Source organism: Bufo bufo, chromosome 1, assembly GCF_905171765.1.
Source record: "Bufo bufo chromosome 1, aBufBuf1.1, whole genome shotgun sequence".
NCBI classification, from domain to species: domain Eukaryota; kingdom Metazoa; phylum Chordata; class Amphibia; order Anura; family Bufonidae; genus Bufo; species Bufo bufo.
In genome coordinates, this window is record NC_053389.1 from 788,341,564 (window position 1) to 788,361,532 (window position 19,969).

The 19,969-nt window shown below is 43.0% G+C and overlaps 2 non-coding genes across 2 annotated transcripts; both read right to left on the reverse strand.

Moving 5' to 3' along the window:
* Window positions 1-3,887: 3,887 nt before the first annotated feature.
* On the reverse strand, window positions 3,888-4,029 carry LOC120987390. Its single transcript, XR_005776005.1, has one exon. It is a non-coding gene; the product is annotated as a U4 spliceosomal RNA (small nuclear RNA).
* Window positions 4,030-9,880: 5,851 nt separating this feature from the next.
* Window positions 9,881-10,022, reverse strand: LOC120987404. Its single transcript, XR_005776018.1, has one exon. It is a non-coding gene; the product is annotated as a U4 spliceosomal RNA (small nuclear RNA).
* Window positions 10,023-19,969: the final 9,947 nt, after the last annotated feature.

Here is a 19,969-nt window from a genome sequence, read left to right on the forward strand (position 1 = left end):
CTCAGGCTAAGGTATTCCTGCTTCTGCATGTAGGAATTCAGGAGGGAATCTTCTCCTGAACAGCAGGCTTCAGGCCTGGACTTGTCTCAGACATTATCTAATCTCCATCTGTAGATTACAGACACTAGACTCCGTCTGCCTTGCACTTCCCTGTCTGGCCTTTTATAAACTAGGGCTCCCTAGCTCCCTCTATGGACTAGAAGTTGTAATTACACCCCTAGCAGGCCTGTGCATGCAAGTTTCAGTGACAGGGAAATACACACATTACATTGCATTTTATAAAACTGACATACAACAACTTTCCAATATTAAGGAGGGACGACAGCACACCAAGTGACCTTTGGTAGTAACGGGTATTACAACTCCCGTATACTACACAAGGGCACGGGTCGCACCCCTGGGGATAGGTACCTGGAGGGGGTGGGTAGGGAGGCTGCGTTGATTTTTCCGCACAGTCCCACAAGCGGACGTGGATCTGGCAGCGAGGGACTGAAACAAGGGGATACTAGTATAAAAGTTATCCACATACAGGTGGTAACCCTTATCTAGCAGTGGGTGCATAAGGTCCCACACAAGTTTCCCGCTAACACCCAGAGTGTGGGGACATTCTGGCGGTTGAACATGGGAATCTCGCCCCTCGTACACACGAAACTTGTAAGTGTACCCTCAGGTACTCTCGCAAAGTTTGTACAGCTTCACGCCATACCTCGCCCGCTTAGAGGGAACATACTGGTGAAAAATGAGTCTCCACTTCAAAGCAATGAGAGACTCATCATCCGCGACCTCCCTTCCAGGTACATAGGCCTGCACAAATTTGGCCCCAAAGTGATCGATGACCGGCCTGATTTTGTACAGGCAGTCATAGGCAGGATCACCTTTGGGGGGACATGCTGCATTATCTGCATCATTATCTAGCATCATTATTTCCGGATGGCCTCAAGCCGGGCATGTGTCATGGCCGTACTGTAAAATGGGGTCTGGTAGAGGACGTCCCCACTCCAGTAATGCCTGACACTAGGTTTCTTGACTAGGCCCATTTGCAGTACGAGGCCCCAAAACGTCCTCATCTTGGCTGCACAGACCGGAGTCCGGCCACCGTAGCCCTGGTGTTGAGCAATGAACTGTTGGGCGTACAGGTTCGTCTGCTCCAACATCAGATTCACAAAGTGGTCACTGAAAAAAAGACTAAAGTAGTCGTATTCAGTGATGCCCACTATGGAAATCTGGATTCTTGGTTGGCCTACAAAATCAGGAATCACGCGCTCAAAACACTCAGGGGTATACCAGACAAGTTCACCGGTAGGGGGCTCCGGTGGACTTAACTGGTGGGCCGGAAAACTAGTACGAGCCCCAGAGCTTCTCATACTAGTGTGGGCCACAGGGTTCCTAGCATGGCGGTCCCCTTGCTCCGCCTCCTTGGGGTCTCATCATCATCGCTAGATGATGAGGAGGACGCGGATGACAAAAGGAAAGTGGGGTCATCCTCGTCCTCACTGGGGCTCTTGGACTCGAAGGCAAGCTGGGCGTATGCCTCCTCAGCCGAGAACATCCGGCGGGCCATAGGGGAGTGTGTGTGTGCGTGATAAACTTTATTTGGTGTGCGTGTGTGTGGGGGGACGAGTGATCGCGAACTTATCCTAAACCTAACAGACAAAAAAATTAATAAAAAAAGGCAAAAATGTTTTAATAAAAATAATCAAACTCGCTGATCAACCGTCCGAAGTTGATCAGCGGTGGGGTGTGCGATGCGCGAACAGTGGCGGGACGCTAAGAGTCCTGGCCACAGTCAACGTACGCAGAAAAAAATAATAATATGCTTGTGCCCCAAAAAAAGTTGTGGGAGGGGGGCAAGCTGCAGCACACCTGGGGGGTCTAGGGTCAGGGTTAAAAACATGGGGTGGAAAGTGGGCGGGGTTTCATCAAATCAAGCGTGCAATATCTCGGAAACCAAAGCGGCGCAAACGTTCATTTTTGCAGCACAAACCAGCACAAACGCAGCACAAACGAATGGTGTATTATTTTTTTTTATTTAAGAACATTGGGTGGAAAGTGGGCGGGGTTTCAGCAAATCAAGCGCGCAATATCTCGGAAACCAAAGCGGCGCAAACGTTCATTTTTGCGGCGCAAACCAGCACAAACGAATGGTGTATTTTTAAAAAAAGATTTAAGAACATGGGGTGGAAAGTGGGCGGGGTTTCAGCAAATCAAGCGCGCAATATCTCAGAAACAAAAGCGGCGCAAACGTTCATTTTTGCGGCACAAACCAGCACAAACGCAGCACAAATGAATGGTGTATTTCTTTTTGAAATTTAAAAACATGGGGAGGAAAGTGGGCGGGGCTTCATAAAAATCTAACGCGCAATATCTCAGGAACCGAACCGGCGCAAACGTTCATTTTTGCGGCACAAACCAGCACAAACGCAGCACAGACGAATAGTGTATTTCATATTGAAATTTAAGAACATGGGGTGGAAAATGGGCGTGGTTTCAGCAAATCAAGCGCGCAATATCTCGGAAACCAAAGCGGCGCAAAGGTTCATTTTTGCGGCACAAACTAGCACAAACGCAGCACAAACGAATGGTGTATTTCTTTTTGAAATGTAAGAACATGGGGTGGAAAGTGGGCGGGGCTTCATAAAAATCTAACGCGCAATATCTCAGGAACCGAACTGGCACAAACGTTCATTTTTGCGGCACAAACCAGCACAAACGCAGCACAAACGAATGGTGTATTTCTTTTTGAAATTTGAAAACATGGGGTGTAAAGTGGGCGGGGTTTCAGCAAATCAAGCACGCAATATCTCGGAAACCAAAGCGGCGCAAACGTTCATTTTTGCAGCTCAAACCAGCACAAACACAGCACAAACGAATGGTGTATTTCTTTTTGAAATGTAAGAACATGGGGTGGAAAGTGGGTGGGGTTTCAGCAAATCAAGCGCGCAATATCTCGGAAACCAAAGTGGCGCAAACGTTTATTTTTGCAGCACAAACCAGCACAAACGCAGCACAAACGAATGGTGTATTTCTTTTTGAAATTTAAAAACGTGGGGTGGAAAGTGGGCGGGGTTTCAGCAAATCAAGTGTGCAATATTTCGGAAACCAAAGCGGCGCAAACGTTCATTTTTGCGGCACAAACCAGCACAAACGCAGCACAAATGAATGGTGTATTTCTTTTTGAAATTTTAAAACATGGGGTGGAAAGTGGGCGGGGCTTCATAAAAATTTAACGAGCAATATCTCGGAAACCAAAGCAGCGCAAACGTCAATTTTTGAGGCACAAACCAGCACAAACACAGCACAAACGAATGGTGTATTTCTTTTTGAAATTTAAAAACATGGGGTGGAAAGTGGGCGGGGCTTCATAAAAATCGAACACGCAATATCTCAGGAACCGAACTGGCACAAACGTTCATTTTTGCGGCACAAACCAGCACAAACGAATGGTGTATTTCTTTTTGAAATTTAAAAACATGGGGTGAAAAGTGGGCGGGGTTTCAGCAAATCAAGCACGCAATATATCGGAAACCAAAGCGTCGCAAACGTTCATTTTTGCAGCACAAACGAATGGTGTATTTCTTTTTGAAATGTAAGAACATAGGGTGGAAAGTGGGCGGGGCTTCAAAAAAATCTAACGCGCAATATCTCAAGAACCGAATCGGCACAAACTAATGGTGTGTTTCTTTTTGAAATTTAAGAACATAGGGTGCCAACTACACACAGGTGTTTTGGACCGCTTGTGAGAGCCCTGAACAGAACTTACAACAACTAGAATAAAAGTACTCTTCAAAAGACAATACACAATAACAGAACAGCACTTCTCAATATCAGACACTCCTCTTAAAAACACTCACTTGGTATAATCCATCTATTTTAACCACACATCTCAGTCTCCTCAGAGACTGTCAAAAATTGCCATTGCTGACTATATTTCAAGTCATCATGGCGGGGTATTGGTAAAAAGTTTTCAATAAGCAATAATCACGCCTCGGTTAAACCTCATTGGCTATGATACTGCCACTGCGCAAAGCTAACCTCTTCACCATCCCAGCTGCACCCGCACACCGGACACTACTCAGCGAGCTTAGGGCGACACACTGTACGGCATGCAGGACAGGCACTGAGGACGGGAGACGTTATACTAATGACTGCACAGGCCGCTCTAGTCTTCCATCCATCACACGTCCTCCTCTGGCCAGCACTAACTCACGTTCATTTTACCGAAGACCAAGCATTTGGCTCTTTTACCGAGGAGATGGAAACCTAACGTGCAACTGCTGACACAACTGGTATGCAAATTAGGAAATGCATCATGGGAGTTTTTCTTCTCACACCTCTCCTTCACCAGGGGGATCCTGTTTTTCTTACAAGCATTCTTTTGTCAATAAAACTATTCAACATGGGTTGTTTAGCAGTCACATGACCTGTATCTGATTCATGATGGGCTGATTACTGATTGACTGGTCCATTCTGAGGGAGGTGTGCAGGGGGTTACATAACTAATAGTTTCTTTAGAAGTTTACTTAAAGGGGAAGTCCACATTTTTTAACCCTTTCAGGAAAGTTAAAGTTAAATCGGAGTCAAATTTTTTAACCTTTTTATAAACAAAAAATGCCAAATTTGAATTTCTCTGCTGTAAGACGGATAGTGATACCTCATAAAGTAGTTATTACTTAACATTCCCCATATGTCTGCTTTATGTTTGCAGCATTTTGTGATTGGCATTTTATTTTTTTAGGACGGTAGAAGGCTTAGAATTTTAAAAGTAAATTTTCAAATTTTTTAAGAAATTTCCCAAATCATCTTCCTATAGGACCAATTGAGTTTTGAAGTGACTTTGTGGGGCTTACATAGTAAAAACCACCCACAAATTACCCCATTTTAAAAACTACACCCCTCAAGTTATTCAAAAGTTATTTTATAAACATGGTTAACACTTTATATATTTCACAAGATTTAAAGGAAAATGGAGGCAAAATTTCACTTTTTTGAAGATTTAAAATTTTAAGCAGTTTTTTTTCTGTAAGGTGGCAAGGTTTAAGAGGCAGCGTTTTAGTGTCCACCTCCAGTGCAGAATGGTGACTAAACAGAGGCAAACTGAGGCATTCTGACCGATCCCTTTCCATTCAGAATGCATTAGGGCAAAACTGATCCGTTTTGGACTGCTTGTGAGTGCCCATGACGGAACTCACAAACGGAAAGCCAAAACGCGAGTGTGAAAGTAGCCTAAAACAACGTATCCCATACGGTGAATGGCGTAATGGGAAAAAAAAGACAGATTTGGCATCTTTTCATCACTTTATCTACCCCCAAAAATTGTATAAAAGTGATCAAAAAGTCATACACACCCCAAAATGGTAATAACAAAAACTACAGGTCGTCCCGCAAAAAATGAGCCCTCCCACATCTCTGTAGATATAACTATCAAAAAGTTGTGGGGGTCAGAATATGGCGCTGAAAAGAAACATTTTTGTAGTTATTTTTTCCCCCGTATTTAAACACAATAAAAATTATTTATACATGGTATCGCTGTAATCTTACTGACCTGGAGAATGAACATAACAGGTCAATTTTACCACGTAGGGAATGCCGTGGAATGGCAGAATTGTGTTTTTATTAACCACCTCAGCTCCCCTAGCTTAAACCCCCTTAATGACCAGACCACTTTTTACAATTCTGCACTACAGTACTTTCACGGTTTATTTGCTCGGTCATACAACTTACCACCCAAATGAATTTTACCTCCTTTTTTTATCACTAATAGAGCTTTCATTTGGTGGTATTTCATTGCTGCTGGCATTTTTACATTTTTTGTTATTAATCGAAATTGACCGAAATTTATGCCAAAAAATGAAAATTTTCACTTTCTGTTGTAAAATTTTTCAAACAAAACTACATCTCTATATAAATTTTTTTCAAAATTTATTGTTCTACATGTCTTTGATTAAAAAAATGCAATAAGTGTATATTTATTGGTTTGCGCAAAAGTTATAGCGTTTACAACTATGGTACAAAAATGTGAATTTCCGCATTTTGAAGCTGCTCTGACTTTCTGAGCATCTGTCATGTTTCCTGAGGTTCTACAATGCCCAGACAGTAGAAACACCCCACAAATGACCCCATTTCGGAAAGTAAACACCCTAAGGTATTCGCTGATGGGCATAGTGAGTTCATGGAAGTTTTTATTTTTTGTCACAAGTTAGCGGAAAATGATTTATTTTTTCTTCTTTTTTTTTTTCTTACAAAGTCTCATATTCCACTAACTTGTGACAAAAAATAAAATTTTACATGAACTCACCATACCTCTCACGGAATACCTTGGGGTGTCTTCTTTCCAAAATGGGGTCACTTGTGGGGTATTTATACTGCCCTGGCATTTTAGGGGACCTTAAGGGTGAGAAGTAGTTTGGAATCCAAATGCGTAAAAAATGCCCTGTGAAATCCTAGCCCCTTTGCGCACCTAGGATGCAAAAAAGTGTCACACATGTGGTATCGCGGTACTCAGGAGAAGTAGGGCAATGTGTTTTGGGGTGTCTTTTTACATATACCCATGCTGGGTGAGAAAAATATCTCTGTAAAAGACAACTTTTCCCATTTTTTTATACAAAGTTGTCATTTTACAGAGATATTTCTCTCACCCAGCATGGGTATATGTAAAAAGACACCCCAAAACACATTGCCCTACTTCTCCTGAGTACGGCGATACCACATGTGTGACACTTTTTTGCAGCCTAGGTGCGCAAAGGGGCCTAAATTCTAATGAGAATCTTTATGATTTTACAGGGCATTTTTTACGCATTTGGATTCCAAACTACTTCTCACGCTTTAGGGCCCCTAAAATGCCAGGGCGGTATAAATACCCCACAAGTGACCACATTTTGGAAAGCAGACACCCCAAGGTATTCCGTGAGTGTCATGGAGAGTTCCTTAAATATTTTGTTTTTTGGCACAAGTTAGCGGAAAATGATTATTATTATTTTTATTTTTTTTCTTACAAAGTCTCATATTCCACTAACTTGTGACAAAAAATTAAATTTTACATGAACTCACCATACCCTTCACGGAATACCTTGGGGTGTCTTCTTTCCAAAATGGGGTCACTTGTGGTTATACTGCCCTGGCATTTTAGGGGCCCTAAAGCGTGAGAAGAAGTCTGGAATCCAAATGCGTAAAAAATGCCCTGTGAAATCGTAAAGATACTCTTTGGAATTTGGGCCCCTTTGCGCACCTAGGCTGCAAAAAATTGTCACTTATATGGTATCGCCGTACTCAAGAGAAGTAGGGCAATGTGTTTTGGGGTGTATTTTTACATATACCCATGCTGGGTGAGATAAATATCTCTGTAAAAGACAACTTTTCCCATTTTTTTATACAAAGTTGTCATTTTACAGAGATATTTTTCTCACCCAGCATGGGTATATGTAAAAAGACACCCCAAAACACATTGCCCTACTTCTCCTGAGTACGGCGATACCACATGTGTGACACTTTTTTGCAGCCTAGGTGCGCAAAGGGGCCCAAATTCCAATGAGTACCTTTTAGGAGGACATTTTTAGGCATTTGGATTCCAGACTTCTTCCCACGCTTTAGGGCCCCTAAAATGCCAGGGCAGTATAAATACCCCACAAGTGACCCCATTTTGGAAAGAAGACACCCCAAGGTATTCTGTGAGGGGCATGGCGAGTTCATAGAAGTTTTTTTTTTTTGGCACAAGTTAGCGGAAATAAATTTATTTTTTTTTTCTCACAAAGTCTCCCTTTCCGCTAACTTGTGACAAAAAGTTCAATCTTTCATGGACTCAATATGCCCCTCAGCGAATACCTTGGGGTGTCTACTTTCCGAAATTGGGTCATTTGTGGGGTGTGTTTACTGTTCTGGATTTTGGGCGGGGCTAAATTGTGAGCAACCTGTAAAGCCTAAAGGTACTTGTTGGACTTTCGGCCCCTTTACGCACCTAGGCTGCAAAAAAGTGTCACACATGTGGTATTGCCGTACTCAGGAGAAGTAGGGCAATGTGTTTTGGGGTGTATTTTTACATATACCCATGCTGGGTGAGACAACTATCTCTGTAAATTGACAACTTTGTATAACATTTTTTAAAAAGTTGTCATTTACAGAGATATTTCTCACACACAGTATGGGTATATGTAAAAATACACCCCAAAAAACATTGCCCTACTTCTCCTGAGTACGGCGATACCACATGTGTGACACTTTTTTGTAGCCTAGGTGCGCAAAGGGGCCCAAATTCCAATGAGAATCTTTACGGTTTCACAGGGCATTTTTTACGCATTTGGATTCCAAACTACTTCTCACGCTTTAGGTCCCCTAAAATGCCAGGGCAGTATAAATACCTCACAAGTGACCCCATTTTGGAAAGAAGACACCCCAAGGTATTCCGTGAGGGGCATGGCGAGTTCCTAGAATATTTTTTTTTGGCACAAGTTAGCGGAAAATGATTTTTCTTTTTTTTTCTTCTTACAAAGTCTCATATACCACTAATTTGTAACAAAAAATAAAATGTTACATGAACTCGCCATGCTCCTCACGAAATACCTTGGGGTGTCTTCTTTCCAAAATGGGGTCACATGTGGGGTATTTATACTGCCCTGGCATTTTAGGGGCCCTAAAGCGTGAGAAGAAGTCTGGAATATAAATGTCTAAAAAATTTTACGCATTTGGATTCCGTGCGGGGTATGGTGAGTTCATGTGAGATTTTATTTTTTGTCACAAGTTAGTGAAATATGAGACTTTGTAAGAAAAAAACAAAAAACAAAAAATAAATTTCCGCTAACTTGTGCCCAAAAAAAAAAAATCATTTATGAACTCGCCATGCCCCTCAAAAGTGATCTTTATAGCGCCGTAGCGATTTTACGGTGTTTTTGCAGTGATCAGAAAAAAAATATTCTGTCACTGCGGTGGGGCGGACTGAAAGCAAGTGTGCGCACAAGATCAGGCCTGATCGGGCGAACACTGCATTTTTTGTAGAGCCTATAGAACATGTCCTATTCTTGTCCGAAAAGGCATTTTCTATATAGTTCTGGCAATGTGCGGATCCCCAAAATGCGGAAAGCACATTGCCGGTGTCCGTGTTTTGCGGATCCGCAGTGTCCGTGTTTTGCGGATCCACGGATCCGCAAAACACATACAGACATCTGAATGGAGCCTTACAGGGGGGTGATCAGTGACAGGGGGTGATCAGGGAGTCTAATATGGGGTGATCAGGGGTTAATAAGGGGTTAATAAGTGACGGGGGGGTGTATTGTAGTGGTGTTTGGTGCTACTTATAGAGCTGCCTATGTCCTCTGGTGGTCGATCCAAGCAAAAGGGACCACCAGAGGACCAGGTAGCAGGTATATTAGACGCTGTTAACAAAACAGCGTCTAATATACCTTTTTGGGGTTGAAAAAATGGCATCTACAGCCTGCCAGCGAATGATCGCCGCTGGCAGGCTGTAGATCCACTCGTTTACCTCCCGATGCTGTGAACGCGCGCTCCTGTGTGCGCGCGTTCACAGGAAATCTCGCGTCTCGCAAGATGACGCGCCGTATCGTGAAGGAGGAACAAATTGACCGCCGCCGGAACGAATTCCTGCGTTCGGCGGTCTGGAGGCGGTTAAATAGTGCCATTACAAAGTACAAGTCTCACAAAAATCAAGCCTTCAGATGGCTATGGGAACGGAAAAATAAAAACATTATGGTTTTAGGATAATAAATAAGTTAAGCCTTTAGGCTACTTTCACACTCGCATTTCGTGCGGAACTAGTGTGAAAATAGCCTTCAAAAGACAATACACAAATACAGAACAGCACTGTTCCATATCAGACACCCCTCTTAACAACACTCACTTTGTATAATCCATCTAATTTAACCACACATCTCAGTCTCCTCAGAGACTGTCAAAAATTGCCATTGCTGACTATATTTCAAGTCATCATGGCGGGGTATTGGTAAAAAGTTTTCAAAAAGCAATAATCACGCCTCAGTTAAACCTCATTGGCTATGATACTGCCACTGCGCAAAGCTAACCTCTTCACCATCCCAGCTGCACCCGCACACCGGACACTACTCAGCCAGCTTAGGGCGACACACTGTACGGCATGCAGGACAGGCACTGAGGACAGGAGACGTTATACTAATGACTGCACAGGCCGCTCTAGTCTTCCATCCATCACACGTCCTCCTCTGGCCAGCACTAACTCACGTCCATTTCACAGAAGACCAAACATTTGGCTCTTTTACCGAGGAGAAGGAAACCTAACGTGCAACTGCTGACACAACTGGTATGCAAATTAGGAAATGCATCATGGGAGTTTTTCTTCTCACATTCCATCACCAGGGGGATCCTGTTTTTGCTTAGCGTTCTTTTGTGAATAACGATATTTAACATGGGTTGTTCAGCAGTCACATGACCTGGATCTGATTCATGAGGGTCTGCTTACTAATTTTGGAAGGCTTTTACTTATCCAACCAATTCTTATAAACAAAAAATCCCAAAATTTACAAAAAATTTGGAAAAGAAAATCACTAATTCCTAAATTTGAATTATTCTGCTTTTAAGACGAATAAATACCTCTTAAAGTAGCTATTAATTAACATTCCCCATATGTCTACTTTATGTTTGTAACGTTTTGTGAATAGCTTTTTATTTTATTTTTTAGGACGTTGATTGGAACAAGCTGCCTGCTCAAATCATTGAGCAGGCACCTCGGCTAAAACCCTAACCCCCTATGGGTCAGAATATGGAGACACTAAAACATCATTTTTTTTGTTTTAAAAAAGCTGTTATTGTGTAAAACTTACATAAATAAATAAAAAAGTATACATATTTGGTATCGCCACGTCCGTATCGACCGGCTCTATAAAAATATCACATGACCTAACCCCTCAGATGAACACCGTAAAAAATTTAAAATAAAAACTGTGCTAAATTTAAAAAAAATTGTCACCTTACATCACAAAAAGTGTAATAGCAAGCGATCAAAAAGTCACACGCACCCCAAAATAGTGCCAATAAAACCGTCATCTCATCCCGCAAAAATCATACCCTACCCAAGGTTATCGCCCAAAAACTGAAAAAAATAAGGCTCTCAGACTATGGAAACACTAAAACATGATTTTTTTTGCTTCAAAAAAGAAATCATTGTGTAAAACTTACATAAATAAAAAAAAGTATACATATTAGGTATCGCCGCATCCGTGACAACCTGGTCTATAAAAATATCACATGATCTAACCTGTCAAATGAATGTTGTAAATAACAAAAAATAAAAACGGTGCCAAAACAGCTATTTCTTGTTATCTTGCCTCACAAAAAGTGTAATATAGAGCAACCAAAAATCATATGTACCCTAAACTAGTACCAACAATACTGCCACCCTATCCCGGAGTTTCTAAAATGGGGCCACTTTTTTGGAGTTTCTACTCTAGGGGTGCATCAGGGGGGCTTCAAATGGGACATGGTGTCAAAAAAAAAACAGTCCAGCAAAATCTGCCTTCCAAAAACCGTATGGCATTCCTTTTCTTCTGCGCCCTGCCGTGTGCCCTTACAGCTGTTTACGACCACATATGGGGTGTTTCTGTAAACTACAGAATCAGGGCCATAAATATTGAGTTTTGTTTGGCTGTTAACCCTTGCTTTGTTACTGGGAAAAATGGATTAAAATGGAAAATTTGCCAAAAAATGTAAATTCTGAAATTTCATCTCCATTTGCCAATAACTCTTGTGGAACACCTAAATGGTTAACGACGTTTGTAAAATCTGTTTTGAATACCTTGAGGGGTGTAGTTTATAGAATGGGGTCATTTTTGGGTGGTTTCTGTAACGGATCTCCTGGCACCCCGACCGGGTACCTCCGTCGATAGATGCTCCTAGTGCTTCCCGAGGACTCCAAGCACTCCACTTGACACCGTAAGCACTGCAGACCCCACGAACCGCCAAAGCTTGGTTGAGGTCTTGCCGTCTCCTACCCACCCTGGACCTACGACAAGGCTCCAGGCTCCAGTTGGTGAACCTCTCAGGGATCCAGAGAGCAGGAACATCTCTTACAAGAGCTAGTAGTTATAGCCAGGAAAGTATAGCAAATCTTCAGCGTATAGCAATCCCCCAGTGTTGATCAGTTACCCAAACACCAGCCTCAACATGATGAAGGGTAAAAACAGGAACTCTTTATTTGAACACACAAGCATTGATTTATACACATTTTCCAACAAGGTTACCACCCACAGGGTTTTGTAAAAACAGCCAATAACCACGTACAATACACTCAGACACTCCCACACAAAATCCTCCCCTCTGCCCGTGACCCAATTACCTCACTCTGGGTTTTTGAAAATTTCTGAAAAATTTCAAGATTTGCTTCTAAACTTCTAAGCCTTGTAACATCCCCAAAAAATAAAATATCATTCCCAAAATGATCCAAACATGAAGTAGACATATGGGTAATGTAAAGTAATAACTATTTTTGGAGGTATTACTATGTATTATATAGTAAATTTGGTATTTTTTTATAAATAAAAATGAATTTTTTTTACTTCATTTTACCAGTGTCATGAAGTACAATATGTGACAAAAAAAACTATCTCAGAATGGCCTGGATAAGTCAAAGCGTTTTAAAGTTATCAGCACTTAAAGTGACACTGGTCAGATTTGCAAAAAATGGCCAAGTCCAGAAGGTAAAATAGGGCCGAGTCCTTAAGGGGTTAAGGACTAATTGAGTTTTGAAGTGACTTTGTGGGGCTTACGTAGTAGAAATCACCCATAAATGACCCCATTTTAGAAACTACACCCCTCAAGTTATTTAAAAGTTATTTTACAAACGTGGTTAACCCTTTATATATTTCACAAGATTTAAAGGAAAATGGAGGCGAAATTTCACATTTTTTCCAGATTTTACATTTAAAGCAGTTTTTTCCTGGAAGGCAGAACGGTTTAACAGCCAAACAAACCTCAATACTCATTAGGGTCTATTCACACATCCGTAGTGTATTGTGGATCCGCAATACACCCGGCCGTCACCCCCATAGAAATGCCTATTCTTGTACGCAATTGCGGACAAGAATAGGACATGTTAAAAAAAAATCCGGAGCCGCGGACCGGAAGATCGGCGGCGCGCTCCGGAAATGCCGATGTGGACAGCACACTGTGTGCTGTCCGCATCCATTCCTGCCCCATAGAGAATGAATGGGTCCGCAATTTGCGGAACGGATGCTGACCCATTCTGCGGACGTGTGAATGGACCCTTACCCTAATTCTGTAGTTTACAGAAATACCCCATATGTGGTCATAAACTGCTGTACGGGCACATGGCAGGGAGCAGATGAAAGGAGCGATGTATGGATTTTGTAGGGCAGATTTTGCGGGAATGGCTTTTGGGCCAGCAGGTGGCAGCACTGAATTTTAATATAGTAATCTATGAATAGGATAATGGAAATGATTCCAATACCCTATACAAACTGCAATCTGATGATTGCATGTTGGGGTCCACTTGGGCACCTTAAAAAAAAGATAAGAAAAAGGTTTAAAAAAAAATATAAAATAAATATATATATTCAAATCACCCCCCTAAAAAAAAATTTTTGAAAAAGGATCATAGACATCGTTCCATGCGAAAAACCCCCGTACTATTAACACATATAAGGCTACTTTAACACTAGCGTTTTTTGCGGATCCCTCATGGATCTGCAAAAACGCTTTAGTCACAATAACAAAACCGCCTGCACCCGTCATGAACGGATCCGGTTGTATTATGTCATGAACTCCATTGAAAGTGAATGGGGGACGGATGCATTTTCTATTGTGTCAGAAAAAACGGATCCGTCATTATTGACTTACATTCTGTGTCAGGACGATCTGTCTTGCTCCGCATCCCAAGACGAACAGAAAACCGCTGCAAGCAGTGTTTTGGTGTCCGCCTCCAGAGTGGAATGGTGACTGAACGGAGGCAAACTGATGCACTGATGCAATCCTTTTCCATTCAGAATGCATTAGGGCAAAACTGATCCGTTTTGGACCACTTCTAAGAGCCCATGACGGATCTCACAAACGGAAAGCCAAAACGCGAGTGTGAAAGTAGCCTAAAACAACGTATCCCATACGGTGAATGGCGTAATAGGAAAAAAAGACAGACTTGCCGTCTTTTCATCACTTTATCTACCCCCAAAAATTGTATAAAAGTGATCAAAAAGTCATACACACCCCAGAATGGTATTAACAAAAACTACAGGTCGACCCGCAAAAAATAAGCCCTCCCACATCTCTGTAGATATAACTATCAAAAAGTTGTGGGGGTCAGAATATGGCGCTGAAAAAAAAAAAAAATTGTTGTAGTTATTTTTCTCCCCCGTATTTAAACACAATAAAGATTATTCATACATGGTATCGCTGTAATCTTACTGACCTGGAGAATGAACATAACAGGTAAATTTTACCACGTAGGGAATGCCGTGGAATGGCAGAATTGTGTTTTTATTAAATAGTGCCATTACAAAGTACAATTAGTCCCACAAAAATCAAGCCTTCAGATGGCTATGGGAACGAAAAAATAAAAAGTTGTCTTTAGGCTTCTTTCACACTGCCGTTTGGTGCGGATCCGTCATAGACCTGCACAGAAGGATCCGCACCGATAATACAACCGTCTGCATCCGTTCATAATGGATCCATTTGTATTATCTTTAACATGTTTTGTAAATTTGGGATTTTTTCATAAATAAAAGTTAAATATATTGACTCAAATTTATGACTGTCATGAAGTACAATGTGTCACGAGAAAACAGTCTCAGAATGGCGTGGATAAGTAAAAGCGTTCCAAAGCTATTACCACATAAAGTGACGCTGGCCAATCACAGCGCTCAGCTCTTAGCAATGCTATGAGCTGAGCGCTGCGATTGGCCAGCGCTACAGCATAGGAGAAGGAGACGCCGGCAGGCTCAAATGGGTGGAGCCTAACTATGACTTTACCGGAGGCTATCACCGGAGAACGGAGCGGCGCCCGGGGATAATAGTAAGTGCAGGGGGGTCCCTGGGCGCCGCTCTCCATGTATGTATATTCAGTTTACATACTTGATTCTGATGAAAGGTCCTCTTTAAGGAACAAATTGAGGCAACACAGCAGTTCAAACAGGAGGGGGAATTTGCCAGCAAGGAATTGCAATTGAAAAATACCTTGGACAAATTCCAATACCACCTGAAAGAACGTAAGCACCGACAATTCAATCGAGATTTACAGGACTTCAGGGAGAACCGAGTGTATGTAGCTAGGGATCGGGGAACACATTCGAGGCATCTGAGAGTGAGAGAGAAGGCCCCCCAGAGTAATCGTGGGCGAGGAAAAGGCCGCCAAAGGGTGAGGGGGTCCAGAGGTAGACGGGACGGAGGGGAACAACGGTTTTTAGAAGGGGGTGTATATCAGCTGCGCAATCGAAATATGCCGAAGACAACAACCGCCCACCCCAACACGACCTAGGACGCATAAACCAAATAATTAACCTCACTGATAAATTACTTACATCATCTGAAATGGGTATCCTCCAAAAGGGCCTCTCCTTTGTCCCTACATCCAGCTTTAACCTTTTTAACTGGATAAAGGACTTAAAATGGTAAATACTAAATGGTAAAACATATAGTGGTTGTAGAAAAAGTCGGAGTGGCACTGCATGAAACAGAAGAAAAACCCCTTTCCTTATATCAGCACCTCGTCACCTGGGAACTTGGCGGGGGTACTTGCATAGTGTGCGCTGCCGGCGGTGCTCTGTCCCACGTGTAACCAGGCGGTTACGGCTTCGAAAATTGTACACAAGTAAGAGACAAAAGGACGGCACTCATCGCGATGCGTAATAGCACTTTCTTTATTCTTGGTAGGAAGCGGACAACATGTATGAGTGCTCCAGCTGAATAGGCGACGGCCGTTTCGCACCTCAGTGCTTCATCTGGCCCATAATCAGGTGAGACACTTCACCTGCTCTTAAGAGGTTTCAGACTGTGACGTGATTCTTTCTGCGCCATACCAGGCCGATGCACCAGCCCGGCGCTTACCTGAGTGCGTCAGGAAAAGATCGCGTCACAGTGAAAGACAAACAGTAAAACAAACATTTAAAATAGTACCATAACTAAACAATCCTTAGTGCAACATGTCAGTGAGAATAATTGGGTGTCTACAGAAAAATGCCCATGTCGATTTTATAGTTTAGACCCAGGGGTCCCATTGCATCTGAACGCAGGATCCATTTACTTTCTCTCCTTAGGAGCTCTTTATGTCTATCGCCCCCTTGTGGTAGACTATGAACCAACTCTATACCCGCAAAACTGAGGGTGAGATGGTTTCCTGCGTGTTCCTCCCTCACGTGATCTATCAGCCGCAAGCAGCCTTTCCCTGTGGTGAGTGAATTTACATGCTCCCTAATCCTTTCCTGGAGACACCTGATCGTCTTACCTATATAAAACCTGCCGCATATACACTTGATAAGGTAGACCACGTATTTGATTTTACAGGTGATGAAGGTGCTAACTTTGTGTTGTATCCCTCCAAACCTTAGAGTATTCCATTGGGGGTTCAGCCTGCAGCACGAACAATGTCCGCACCTACGGTTTCCTTTAGGTCCCCAATTCTCCAGCCAGGTCATGGGTTTTTTCTCTCGAAAACTGCTGCGGACCAACTTATCCTTCAGGGTGTGACATCTCCTGAAGGCTATGATGGGTGCCACATTTTTTATATCCTTTAAAGACTCGTCTGTTTCAAGTATGGACCAGTTGTTCTTGATGACCTTCCTAATTTGAGAGGCCATGGGTCCATACTTGAAAGAAAAGACAAAGGGATGGGAGCCCTCGTCAGCCATTCCTCCCTCTGTTTGAATATTTCCAATATTCGCGGGGCAATTTTGGGACCCCTGGGTCTAAACGATAAAATCGACATGGGCATTTTCCTGTAGACACCCAATTATTCTCACTGACATGTTGCACTAAGGATTGTTTAGTTATGGTACTATTTTAAATGTTTGTTTTACTGTTTGTCTTTCACTGTGACTCGATCTTTTCCTGACGCACTCAGGTAAGCGCCGGGCTGGTGCATCGGCCTGGTATGGCGCAGAAAGAATCACGTCACAGTCTGAAACCTCTTAAGAGCAGGTGAAGTGTCTCACCTGATTATGGACAAGATGAAGCACTGAGGTGCGAAACGGCCGTCGCCTATTCAGCTGGAGCACTCATACATGTTGTCCGCTTCCTACCAAGAATAAAGAAAGTGCTATTACGCATCGCGGTGAGTGCCGTCCTTTTGTCTCTTACTTGTATACTAAATGGTAAAACACTGGGTAACACTGACATGGAAAAGGATCTAGGAATTTTAATAAACATCAAACTAAGCTGCAAAAAACAGTGTCAGGCAGCTGCTGCCAAGGCCAATAAGATAATGGGTTGCATCAAAAGGGGCATAGATGCCCGTGATGAGAACATAGTCCTACCACTTTACAAATCACTAGTTAGACCACACATGGAGTACTGTGTGCAGTTCTGGGCTCCTGTGAACAAGGCAGACATAGCAGAGCTGGAGAGGGTCCAGAGGAGGGCAACTAAAGTAATAACTGGAATGGGGGGACTACAGTACCCTGAAAGATTATCAAAATTAGGGTTATTTACTTTAGAAAAAAGACGACTGAGGGGAGATCTAATTACTATGTATAAATATATCAGGGGTCAGTACAGAGATCTATCCCATCATCTATTTATCCCCAGGACTGTGACTGTGACGAGGGGACATCCTCTGCGTCCTGAGGAAAGAAGGTTTGTACACAAACATAGAAGAGGATTCTTTACGGTAAGAGCAGTGAGACTATGGAGCTCTCTGCCTGAGGAGGTGGTGATGGTGAGTACAATACAGGAATTCAAGAGGGGCCTGGACGTATTTCTGGAGCTTAATAATATTACAGGCTATAGCTACTAGAGAGGGGTCGTTGATCCAGGGAGTTATTCTGATTGGCTGATTGGAGTCGGGAAGGAATTTTTTATTCCCCTAAAGTGAGGAAAATTGGCTTCTACCTCACAGGGTTTTGTTTTTTTTTGCCTTCCTCTGGATCAACTTGCAGGATGACAGGACGAACTGGATGGACAAATGTCTTTTTTCGGCCTTATGTACTATGTTACTATGTAAATCTATTCGCGCATAAACTGCAATGGCATAAATACTTCTCACTGAAGAACAAACGTGAGAGTAAGGCTACTTTCACACTTGCGTTTTTCTTTTCCGGCATAGAGTTCCGTCACAGGGGCTCTATACCGGAAAAGAACTGATCAGTTTTATCCCCATGCATTCTGAATGCAGAGTAATCAGTTCAGTTTGCATCAGGATGTCTTCAGTTCAGTCATTTTGACTGATCAGGCAAAAGAATAAACCGCAGCATGCTACGGTTTTCTCTCCGGCGAAAAAAACTGAAGACTTGCCTGAATGCCGGATCCTGCATTTTTTCCCATAGGAATGTATTAGCGCCGGATCCGTCCTTCCGGCCTGCGCATGCGCCAAACGATAAAAATGTGAAAAAATGTACAAGACGGATCCGTCTGTCCGCATGACAAGCGGAGAGACGGATCCGTCCTTGCAATGCATTTGTGAGACGGATCCGCATCCGGATCCGTCTCACAAATGCTTTCAGTCAGCGGCAGATCGGCGGATCCAGCGGGCAGTTCCGACGACGGAACTGCCCGCCGGATCACACTGCCACAAGTGTGAAAGTAGCCTTAGGAACTAGGGGTACCACTTGAGATTCTAAAGGGATGTGCATCTCCTGTACAATTTAAGTGAGAGTGGCCCACATGAGGGAAAGGGCCCCTTCTCTACTTTAAAACCTAAGAGTACCTTGATACCCCCCCAGGGTGACCCCACTTGTATAGAGGTGTTTGTTGCACGAGTCTCACGCGATCTGGAAGAACTAACAGTGAGGAAACCTGTGTTCAATTGTTCTAAAGCGGAATTTGATGCCTTGTGTTCCATTGAAAAAGATCAACAAGTCACTATTAAGCCCTCCGACAAGGGGGGTAATATAGTGATTATGAAGACTACTGAATATAAAAATGTGTGCCTTGATCTTCTTCGAGATCGTAACACATATGAAAGATTGAAATTAGACCCTACTGCGAGGTATCAAAAGGAACTTTTAGAAATTTTAAATACAGCCAAGAAGGATGAACTTGGCAACTTTCTACAGTCTTCCTAAGATTCATAAAGGGGTTACGCCCCTAAAGGGACGTCCAATCGTGGCTGGTATCAACAGTTTAACTTGCAATGTAGGCATCTATGTGGATCAGATTTTGGCATCATTTGTTAAAGCCTTACCCTCGTACGTAAGGGCAATCCTGGACTTATAAAACCGGCAAAAAACAACTTAGTAGCATTTGCAAATGAAGGCTCGCAAGTGCCCAGGGGCGGCGTTACCCTCGTAGGTGCCCAAATAGCTCAGCCTTATCGTCGCTTCCCCCCGCCCATTCTTACCCTCTGACCGCCCATCTACTTACTTCGTGCCGTTAGCCGGCGCATGCGCATTAATTACTGTGATGGGCATCGAATGGAATGGGCATCGCAGTGCGCATGCGCCGGCCGACGGACTGAGTGTGCAGGCGCGGGATCTCGGCGAAACAAGAAGTAAGTAGATGGGCGGACAGAGGGAAAGAATGGGCGGGGGGAAGCGAAGAAAAGGCTGAGCTAGCTGGGCACCTGTACGAGGGTAACGCCGCCCCTGCATACAAAGCGGAATGGAGCCAAACTGATGCATTCTGAGCGGATCCTTATCCAATCAGAATGCAACAGGGCAAAACTGATCTGTTTTGGACCGCTTGTGAGAGCCCTGAACAGATCTCACAAACAACTAGTGTTAAAGTAGCCTTCAAAAGACAATACACAAAAACAGAACAGCACCGCTCAATAGCAGACACCCCTCTTAATAACACTCACTTGGTATAATCCATCTAATTTAACCACACATCTCAG